The sequence below is a fragment of the Alosa sapidissima genome, chromosome 16 (genome assembly GCF_018492685.1).
Source record: "Alosa sapidissima isolate fAloSap1 chromosome 16, fAloSap1.pri, whole genome shotgun sequence".
Classification (NCBI taxonomy): Eukaryota; Metazoa; Chordata; class Actinopteri; order Clupeiformes; family Clupeidae; genus Alosa; species Alosa sapidissima.
The window spans coordinates 6,999,380-7,009,301 of record NC_055972.1 but is presented as its reverse complement, the minus strand read 5'-3'; the positions used below and the strand labels follow the sequence as shown (position 1 = coordinate 7,009,301).

Sequence of the window (9,922 nt, the reverse complement as noted above, 5' to 3'; positions counted from 1 at the left end):
CTTTTGTTCGTGCTGAAATGTTTAAATTGTTTCCATTAGTTCTTAGAATATACTGTATATCTGTAATGATAAAACTGTTCCGGTGTTTTCTGGCAGGTGTGTAATTGTTCTTTTGGATTTTGCATCATTTGATAACTAAAGATTTCTCCAAGCTCATCAGCTAGCTAGCTGGCAAATCAGCCAAGCTAATGTGACAGTATACAATTCTTTGTTATCTGAGTGAAGTGATTGAAGTTAAATGGGTGGGAGCAAATAGGCAAGTTGCTTGTTTTATTTCTGAAAAGAGTTGTTATTTTAATAGATGTATCTATTATGATAGATGTATTTTTAAATGATAAACACCAACTTTATCATTTAAATAAAATAATTTTGTAGACACCTTGACTATGGATCACTAACTCATGACTATGGATCCCCAGACCCCACTTTGGCAACTACAGTACTGGCGTAGGTGATGTGACTCTAAAGTTAAGATCAACATTTTCACACATAACAGTGGTTTGATGCAGTGAATTTGTTTTATTTCTGTTATCTTGATCACTTTGTCTCATGTTCACACAATGCATTGTGATGAGATATATGATCCATTTGAATGTGACACAAACTCAACATTGTGCTTAAAAACAAAAAGTGGCCACTTTTTTAAACAAATTTGTTGATTGTGTACACATCCTCAATTCTTATTGACATCTTTTTTTAAATCTTCTGCAGCAGAGACCCAGAGAAGCAAATGGAGAAAGAAAAATCGATTGCCCAGGAACAACCTTGGTATTGCTTGATGGACACATGGTCCCCAGCCTTGAGCTTAACAATATAGGAACAGTGGGTTGAAGAAGCACCGTCACTATTACCAACAAGAGACCTGCACGGTTTTCGTACCACCTGGTTGACTACGAAACTGTGGGCGGTGTATCCAGCGCCATAGCAATTCTGAAACTCCACAAAGAACTGGTAGATACCATTGACAGGGGCAATAAAATTGCCAGTTAAAATTTTATATGCGTTTCCCTCATTCAACTCAACTTGAGTGTAGCGGATGGTCTCCAGAGTGCCTTTTATCACCTTGGGCAGCGTGACAAAGAAGTGAACCCCTGGCTCTGTGGATGAAATTACAAAATCAAGAAAAGTTGGGACGTTGTGTTTAATGTGAATAAAAACAGAATGTGATAATCTGCAAATCTCTTAAACTCATATTTAGTTGCAAAAAGGACACAGACAACATATCAAATGTAAAAAATGACATATTTGACTATTTCATGGAAAATATATATTCATTTTGAATTTCATACCAGCAACATGTTTCAAAAAAAGTTGGGACGGGGGTAACAAAATGCTGGAAAAGTTGTGTAATGATAAAGAAAACAAAAGGAGGAATGTTTCACAACTAATTAGGGTAACTATGGCAACATGATTGGGTATGAAAAAGAGCATCCCAGAGAGGCAGGGTCTAGTAAAGATGTACAGTAGGGGTATGCATCACTCTTTGCACCTCTGTGCACAAATGATGAAACAATGCAAATTGAATGTTTCTTAAGATGAAATTGTATTTACACTATGGCAAGTATTTGTGGAGTCCATCATCTACAGGACATAATATTAAAACATTTAGAGATTCCAGAGAAATCTTTGCAAACAAGGGAAAGAACTGAAAAAAAAAAAATTGGATACATTTTACACAGTGTCCCAACTTTTTCTGATTTGGGTTTGCAAGTCTTCTAAAGATAACATTTATTATGACAAAACATGTACAGCTGCTGTATTACAGTAAAAGCTGCTGCTACAGCCGTTTATGTACAGACTATGTGTAAAGACTTTTATGTAAAGACTTTTAAATGTTGCATTCCATGATTACAGGTTGTACTTATGTAAATGATACAATTCTACTTAACTACATACATTCCACATACCGTTAGGTGCAGCAAGTGTGATCCATGGCATCACTGCCAAAAAAACAACCAGGCCTTTCATACTGGGAGAAAACACAAACAGAACATAGATGTAACCAGTGTTGATGAACCAGTGTTTGTGTGTGCGTGAGTGTGTGTGTGTGTGTGTGTGTGTTTGAATGTAAAAGTCTATGTGTGCATGTGTTTATGTCTGTACAAACTTGTGTGTCTGCCTGTACAAACAATGTGCCTGTGTGTGTGTGTGTGTGTGTGTGTGTGTGTGTGTGTGTGTGTGTGTGTGTGTGTGTGTCTGTGTGTCTGTGTGTGTGTATGTCTTCAAGATGCAGTCTTACCTTTCAAAGCGTTCTCTCTCCAGGTTTACTTGAAGATGTAGCTGAGGGCTGAAAGGCACACATTTATATAGGCCCCATCACAGTCAGGAAGTGACAGGGGATTAGGAGGAAGGGTCAGTTCTGATACTCTGTGTTTGAATGTGTTTGAATGTGGCTCTATTTCAACACTGTTCTGTCACCCCATTGCCTGGACCTGGAAGTAATATGCAAAAGACCCCTTTTCTTTACCATAATATGTATTCCACTTTTTTAGATTAATGTTTTAAAATGTAAATAATAAATGAGTTTAATGAACTTGTGTTTTACTACTGCTCAGCGGTTTAACGGTTTTAACTCTGCATCCATGTGAGTGCTGGAGCACCTCAGGTGACTGTGCTTCAACTAGCTACAACTCTGAGTACTGCCACATGCAGAAGTTTTCGAATGACCGTGTAATTGTGGGGTGTATCAGGGATGGACAGGAGTACGAGTACAGGAACCTGGTGGATGACTTTGTGCAATGGTGCAGGCTCAACCATCTGCAGCTGAACGCCACAAAGAGCAGGGAGTTGGTGCTGGATTTCTAGTGCTGCTGAGGCATTCAGAGTTCCTGCTTATTTTCTTGCCTTGAATCCACCTCAGAGCTCTGAGTGTGTTGTTGTTCATAGATAAGACGCAAACTGAATTCCGTTTTCTCTGTACTTACTCTGCACAATGACAATCTATTCTAATCTAATCTAATCTAATAAGGGCATTGCATAATTTCCTACAAACCACAAGAACAAAAAAGTTCATTTAAAGCTCTAAAGTTCTTCATATATTGTCATGTACATATAAATAAGCATTTATCAGTAATGACATTTCTTATGCTCAAGAGCCAGCTCAACTTTAAATCATAATTTAAATATAGCAGTAATGAAAAAGGTATATTGATTGGTAATTAAGTGTGAATGAGTATTAAGAAGATATAAGAAGATAAATACTGAAGTGGCAAAAAAAAACAAAAAACAAAACCACTGAGGAGTTGTGAAGTTGATGACATTAGGTGTGATGAAGTGTATGACAGTTCAGCATCCTGATGGCCTCTAGATAGAAACTGTCTCTGAATGCGCTGGTACAGGTCCTAATGCTCTTGTACCTTCTCCCAGACGGCAGGAGGTTAAAGAGACAGTGGCTGGGATGACTGGGCTCAGAGAGGATCCACTTGGCCTTTCTCCTGCAGCGTTGTCTCTAAAGGTTCTGGATTGCTGGTAACTCAGTCCTTGTAATGTGCTGACCTGACCTGACCACCCTATGCAGAGCTTTGTGATCATGGTCGGTGCTGTTACCATACCATGCTGTGATGTTGCCAGTCAGGATACTCTCAATGGCACAGCAGTATACCATCCATAACAAACCTCCGCAACCGCCGCAGAAAGAAGAGACAATATCTCGCTTGCAAGTTCAGTGTCTCGTACCCGCCGACCTTCAGTCTCACAAAGTCTCAGACATCACGAGAAACAGGATCAGTTTACATCCTGCATCCACAGCACAGAGGCAGGCTAACGAAACACTAGCGATTGTTGCAAACGTGTGTATAATGGCAGAGCCGGCAGAAGCTAGGGGGAGTTTCATAGAGAAAAAGCATTTGGCTTGCCTGGTGTCCCTTTAAAGGAAAATTCCGGTGATTTTCCATTTCTCGACGTCACCAGTACTTTTGATATGAAAAAAAGACGATGCTACCCAGTTTGAGTTAGAGCTGCCACTAACTCTCACATTTCATCACACTTGTTTGCTGAAACAATTAATTCATTTTATTTAATCCTTTTTTGAATGTCACACAAACTCTCAGGATCTTACAAAGGAAAAAAAAAACATTACACCATTGTAAACAAAATTGTTGACAATATGTACATATCATCAATTTGTATTGACATGTTTACCGCAGTTGTATTGGCAACTTTTGCAGCAGAAACCCAGAGAACCTGATGCCGCGATGAATTGAATTAGACCAGGAGCAGCCACTCTCGTGCTGGTTATGAGGGAACACTGGCTCTCAACAGTGGAACCCAAGGGGACCAGAGAGTGACATTGCGTTTGCGACACCTTGTTGACCTGGATGTACATGGTGTTGTGTCCATTATCTCTGCAACTCCTAAAATCCGCAAAGAACTGGTAGACGCCTCTGACAGGGGCCACAAAGTGGCCAGTGGACTGCTGATAGCCATTCCCCAGATTCAAATGAACATCACTGTAGGGGACGCTCTCCGAATAGACTTGTAATGTAGAAGTTCGTGGAATGTAGAAGTGCACCACGGGCTCCATTGAGGATAAAGGTGAACATGACACTGCAGTGATGTAAGAATCTGATTCATTCAGAATGTACCATGCCCTTTAAGTTGTATGTCATTCAGAATGTACCATGCCCTTTAAGTTGTATGTAATTCAGAATGTACCATGCCCTTTAAGTTGTATGTAATTCAGAATGTACCATGCCCTTTAAGTTGTATGTCATTCAGAATGTACCATGCCCTTTAAGTTGTATGTCATTCAGAATTTACCATGCCCTTTAAGTTGTATGTCATTCAGAATGTTCCATGCCCTTTAAGTTGTATGTAATTCAGAATGTACCATGCCCTTTAAGTAGTACAGTATGTAATTCTTAATGAGCACATAAAGTGCTGGTGGTTTGTGATGAGAAATGTGCTGTGCTTGAATGCTTTTTTGGTATTTTCTTTTTATCTGTCTGAATGTTCGGTAACGCTTTAAATTAACACACCCATATTCATCATCAATCAGCCAGTAACTAACATAGCAAAATATCCCTGAATTATCTGCTATCACTCATTAATTAATAATTACAAGGCATGAACATATTCCACCCTTAACAGACCAATAACTAAGACTTATAGTAGATATTACTTCCTAACTACTGATTATAACTGGTAAATTAGAAGGCAATAAGACACAAATTATGATCATAACAGGCAATGCATAGTTCTGGCCTTATTATGTAGCAGTTCCAAAAGAACAGCCGTTCTCCTTTAACAACACCTAAATAGCATGGTCTGTTCTAGTGGAATGAAATGCAAACCTACAACTGTTAATACTGACTAAATACATATTAATTAATCCAGTATAAGTGGGAATATGCTCCCTGTTCTAAAGTGGAGTGCATTTCATATTTAATTAATGAGTAATTAATGAGGTAATAAGTAGGTTTTAACACAAGGGCATCTGGACAAACTGCAAGTAAACTTTCTGTCAAGTCTGACAACAATGACAATATACACTGACTTGTTGAATTACAATTATCAGAAGTAGTTATCTGTGTGTGTGTGTATGTGTGTGTGCATGTGTGTGGTGGTTTGTGTGTGTGTGTGTGCATGTGTGTGTGTGTATGTGTGTGGCGGTTTGTGTGTGTGTGTGTGTGTGTGTGTATGTGTGTGTGTGTGTGTGTGTGTGCATGTGTGTGTGTGTGTGTGTGTGCATGTGTGTGTGTGTGTGTGTGTGTGTGTGTGTGTGTGTGCATGTGTGTGGTGGTTTGTGTGTGTGTGTGTGTGTATGTATGTATTTATCTATGTGTGTGCACATACAAAGCAGATTCAGTTGAATGGGGGTAGAGACAGTCATCCCTCTTGCCCAGCTGTCGTTTCCTGTTATCTGAGCAGTTAGCGGCTGTGGATGAATAAGTGAAGAAGTCCCTGGCTGCATCTCATGTTAAATGTAAGAGGGCTAACGACTCTCGCCGCTGCCCAGCCTCCGTGGCCCATTTCTGGTAAATATTAGAGGACGCTGGGCAGTGTACAGGGGCCTGGCTGGACAGGCCATGAAGGCCTCATGCTTTCTCTAGCGATGCGTGTGCTAATTGCTAGCTCAGGGAGACTATGGGGCTTGTAGAGTGTACAGTGTGTGTGTGTGTGTGTGTGTGTGCGTTTATATGTGTGTGTGTGTGTGTGCGCGTGTGTGAGTGTGTTTGTGTGTGTGCAAGTATGAGTGTGTGTGTGTGTGTGTCCATGTGTGTGATTGTGTGTGTGCGTGTGTGTGTGTCTGTGAGTTTGTGCGTGTGTGTGTGTGTGTGCATGCATGCGTGCGTGCGTGCGTGCGTGCGTGCATGTGTGTGAGTGTGTGTGTGTGTGTAAGGTGGGGGTGCTGTAATGCAGCACACAGTGCAGGGGCGGTCTGAAGACCCAAGAGAGTGCCCTCCAACCTGCCTGTCAGCTACGGTTAGATCACAGAGCGGTCCATGGCAGCGTGCAGCCACAGTGGACCCAAACACACACACACACACACACACAGACACACAGACACACACACACACACACACACACAGACACATACACGCCCGTGTGCACGCACGTACACACACGCACACACACATACACAAGCAAGCCTAAGTCATACTGAACAGGCACACAAATTGAAATACACAGAAATACACAGAGATTGTGGAAAAATTTGCAATACACAGCCTCTCAGTGAGAACTAATAAACCTTTAGGGTGTCAGCTGCCTTATTACAATAACCACCTGTGTGTGTGTGTGTGTGTGTGTGTGTGTGTGTGTGTGTGTGTGTGTGTGTGTGTGTGTGTGTGTGTGTGACAGAAGACACACAGTTGGCACACTTGGACACACATTCACACCACCACCACCAATTGACAAACAAACACACACAGACACACACAAAGAGTGTGAGTTAGAGAGAGAGAGAGAAATCAAATATTCACATTTGTCAGGTCATGTTTGGTTATGGGAGTCCAGCCTGCAGTATACTGTAGTACAAAACACAACCTGTGCAAAACACACATACACACACACACACACTGTCCCACACACTCACACTATGATAGCATGCTCCATCACCCTGTCTGCTTTGTCCTTGTGCATATTTAAATGACATCATCAATAATGGACCGTCTCTACCAGTGTCAGTGCGGCCCTGGATCAGCGCGCTGACTTCATGTCTCATGTCCGCAGTCGTCGCCCCTCCGACACTCTGCAGTGCGCGGTTCAGTCGCCGGTCAGTATCTTTAATTAAAGACGGCCCTCGTTAACCTCGTTTGCAGACGTCAGCCAATAAGAGCTCCCATTGACTGCTCTCAGCCAATGGGGGCGCAGGAGACTGAGTGGGCCGATTGGCCCCCTGGAGGATGTCTCTCCAGAAGCCTCGGCCTCATCTTAGACGGGAGAAAATGAGTGGCAGTCGGGATGACAGGCTACTTTCTTTTTTCAAGATGTTTTCATCTTTTTTTCGCTTTTGCGCCCACTTCAGGCGTATTTGGTTCGCAATGTGCGTGTAAAATCATTGCGGCCTGTTTGTATGTACAAACAGGCCGCAATGATGTAAAAGCGCAAACTGCCTGTCGCAGGAGCTGAAAGTGGCAGATTGCGATTGTCATGTCATGCATATGCATTCATGGGAGGATCCAGGGGAAAGTGGGAGTTTAGCGTAAAAAGATGGGAGGGGAAGAGTAAAGAGCGCCTAGTTATGTATTCTGCAGTATGTACAAAGACTGCTCCTGAAAGCGCACGTCTATTCTATAAATACTTCCGCCTTGTAAAAGCAAGTGTTAATCCAAATTGCAGTTCAATGCGTCAATAAGAGAACCTTTCAAAGACAACAGAATCGCTATTTAGAGCACCAGTTTTTGTGGTGAAAGTATTTGTACTACCAAAAGCAACCTCAACTTTCGTTGGCCTTTCTAATGTCTTACTTTTACTTTCACTTTCACGTAGGCCTACTTCACTTAAACTTTCCTACTTGCTAGATTTGACCAATTTCCCATAGCCTACGTGCACAAGTAGTTTGAGTAGAACTAGATCTTCATTATCTCCCTGCTTGTTTGTCATCATATCATGGTATTATTTTATGATTGCATGATCGCTAAACGTTTGATTGTTTTTAATGTTGTCATCAGTTAACTTCATTCAACTGCGCTTGTAGGCTACGTAGGCGCTGCCATTCAGTTGTGGACATTTGTAAATTGCTTTTATGGGCGGAGAAAGGCAGAGAAAGGCGCAGTTTACACTAAAGATTGAACGATTGATAAATACGACGGAAACTTGGGTCTGACAGCGTTCGCAATCTGCGATGTGTCCATGACGCTGATAACGCTACGTTCGCAAATGTACGTACATCTGGCCCTCCCCCTCTCTCCCTCCCCCTCTCTCTCTCTCTCCCTGTCTCTCCCTCTCTCTCTCCTTGTCTCTCTCCCTCCCCCCCTCTCTCTCTCCCTGTCTCTCTCTCTCCCTGTCTCTCCCTCTCTCTCTCCTTGTCTCTCTCCCTCCCCCTCTCTCTCTCTCCCTGTCTCTCTCTCTCCCTGTCTCTCCCTCTCTCTCTCCTTGTCTCTCTCCCTCCCCCTCTCTCTCTCTCCCTGTCTCTCTCCCTGTCTCTCCCTCTCTCTCTCCTTGTCTCTCTCCCTCCCCCTCTCTCTCTCTCCCTGTCTCTCTCTCTCCCTGTCTCTCCCTCTCTCTCTCCTTGTCTCTCTCCCTCCCCCCCCCCCTCTCTCTCTCCCTGTCTCTCCCTCTCTCTCTCCTTGTCTCTCTCCCTCTCTCTCTCTCTCTCTCTCTCTCCCTCTCTCTCTCTCCCTCCCTCTCTCTCTCTCTCTCCTTGTCTCTCTCCGTGGTTCTCTGCCATGGTCAGTGTAAATCAGAGGCTATGGCCAGTGCCGCCAGGCTAGGAAAGAGAGCTGACCTCGCTCTGTAAAATGGTTTCTCTTGTTGGAGTTTTCAGGATGCTGCAAGACCCCTGGGACTTTACAACGAACTATCTGGGTCACCTTGACATTCCTACCCCCCCCCCCCCCCACACACACACACACACACACACATTCACACCACCACCACCAATTGACAAACAAACACACACAGACACACACAAAGAGTGTGAGAGAGAGAGAGAGAGAGAAACAAGAGAAACACCTCGATGCATCAAGCCTCTGAGACAATCATTAGGGATTTCAAGAGACTTTTCTGTTCAGCAACATGTTTTGCTATGCCTTGTATTGACAAGTTAGAAACAAGTCTCCTCTGTTGTGCACTCTGCTCTGTTTGGGGGGGACTGTGGAGCTACATGTAAGTTATTAATAGATAGTTTGGTAACCCTACTTAAAGGTATCTACATAAGAGTGGCATGACACTGTCATAACCCTAACACTAACCCTAACCCTTAGCCCTGACTTGTCATGACAAAAAACGAATGACACTTGACAGTAGCGAGTGACAGAAGCGTGATGTCATAAACGTTTATGACTTGTTTATAATGTTTATGACACATTTATGACAGTGTCATGTCACTCTTATATAGATACCTTCGAGTAAAGTGTAACCGATAGTTCTAAAGTTGTAAACATAGCAGCCTTTTCCCACGAGTTGTACCTAAATCAATTTAGGAAAAATTCAGGACAATTTAGGAAAATGTCCTGAGCTCTATCAGGACATTTATAATGCATTATATTATATCTAGGAAGCACGGAAATCTCAGATTAATACTTGTGTTATCCTCAAATCTTACCGACACTGTGTGTAATAACCACCATCAAAAGCCCTACAAAACAATCCCACCCCCCCACACATCCAGTCTCAGCAGCCCAAAGGCTCACTGTTGCTTCCCCTTTTGACTTATACAGTCCTGCCAAAATGACTTATATGTAATATGTACTTGTGTATATAATAATGATAATAACAATATGTTCTCATACTATTACAATAATAATATCCATAATGT

General features: G+C 42.4%; 1 long non-coding RNA gene across 1 annotated transcript; it reads right to left on the bottom strand.

The window, feature by feature from the left end:
• Window positions 1–447: 447 nt before the first annotated feature.
• On the bottom strand, window positions 448–2,274 carry LOC121685576. Its single transcript, XR_006023387.1, has 3 exons — window positions 2,240–2,274; window positions 1,908–1,969; window positions 448–1,097 (listed from the first exon to the last, which is right to left on the bottom strand). It is a non-coding gene; the product is annotated as an uncharacterized LOC121685576 (long non-coding RNA).
• Between the last annotated feature and the right edge of the window lie 7,648 nt (window positions 2,275–9,922).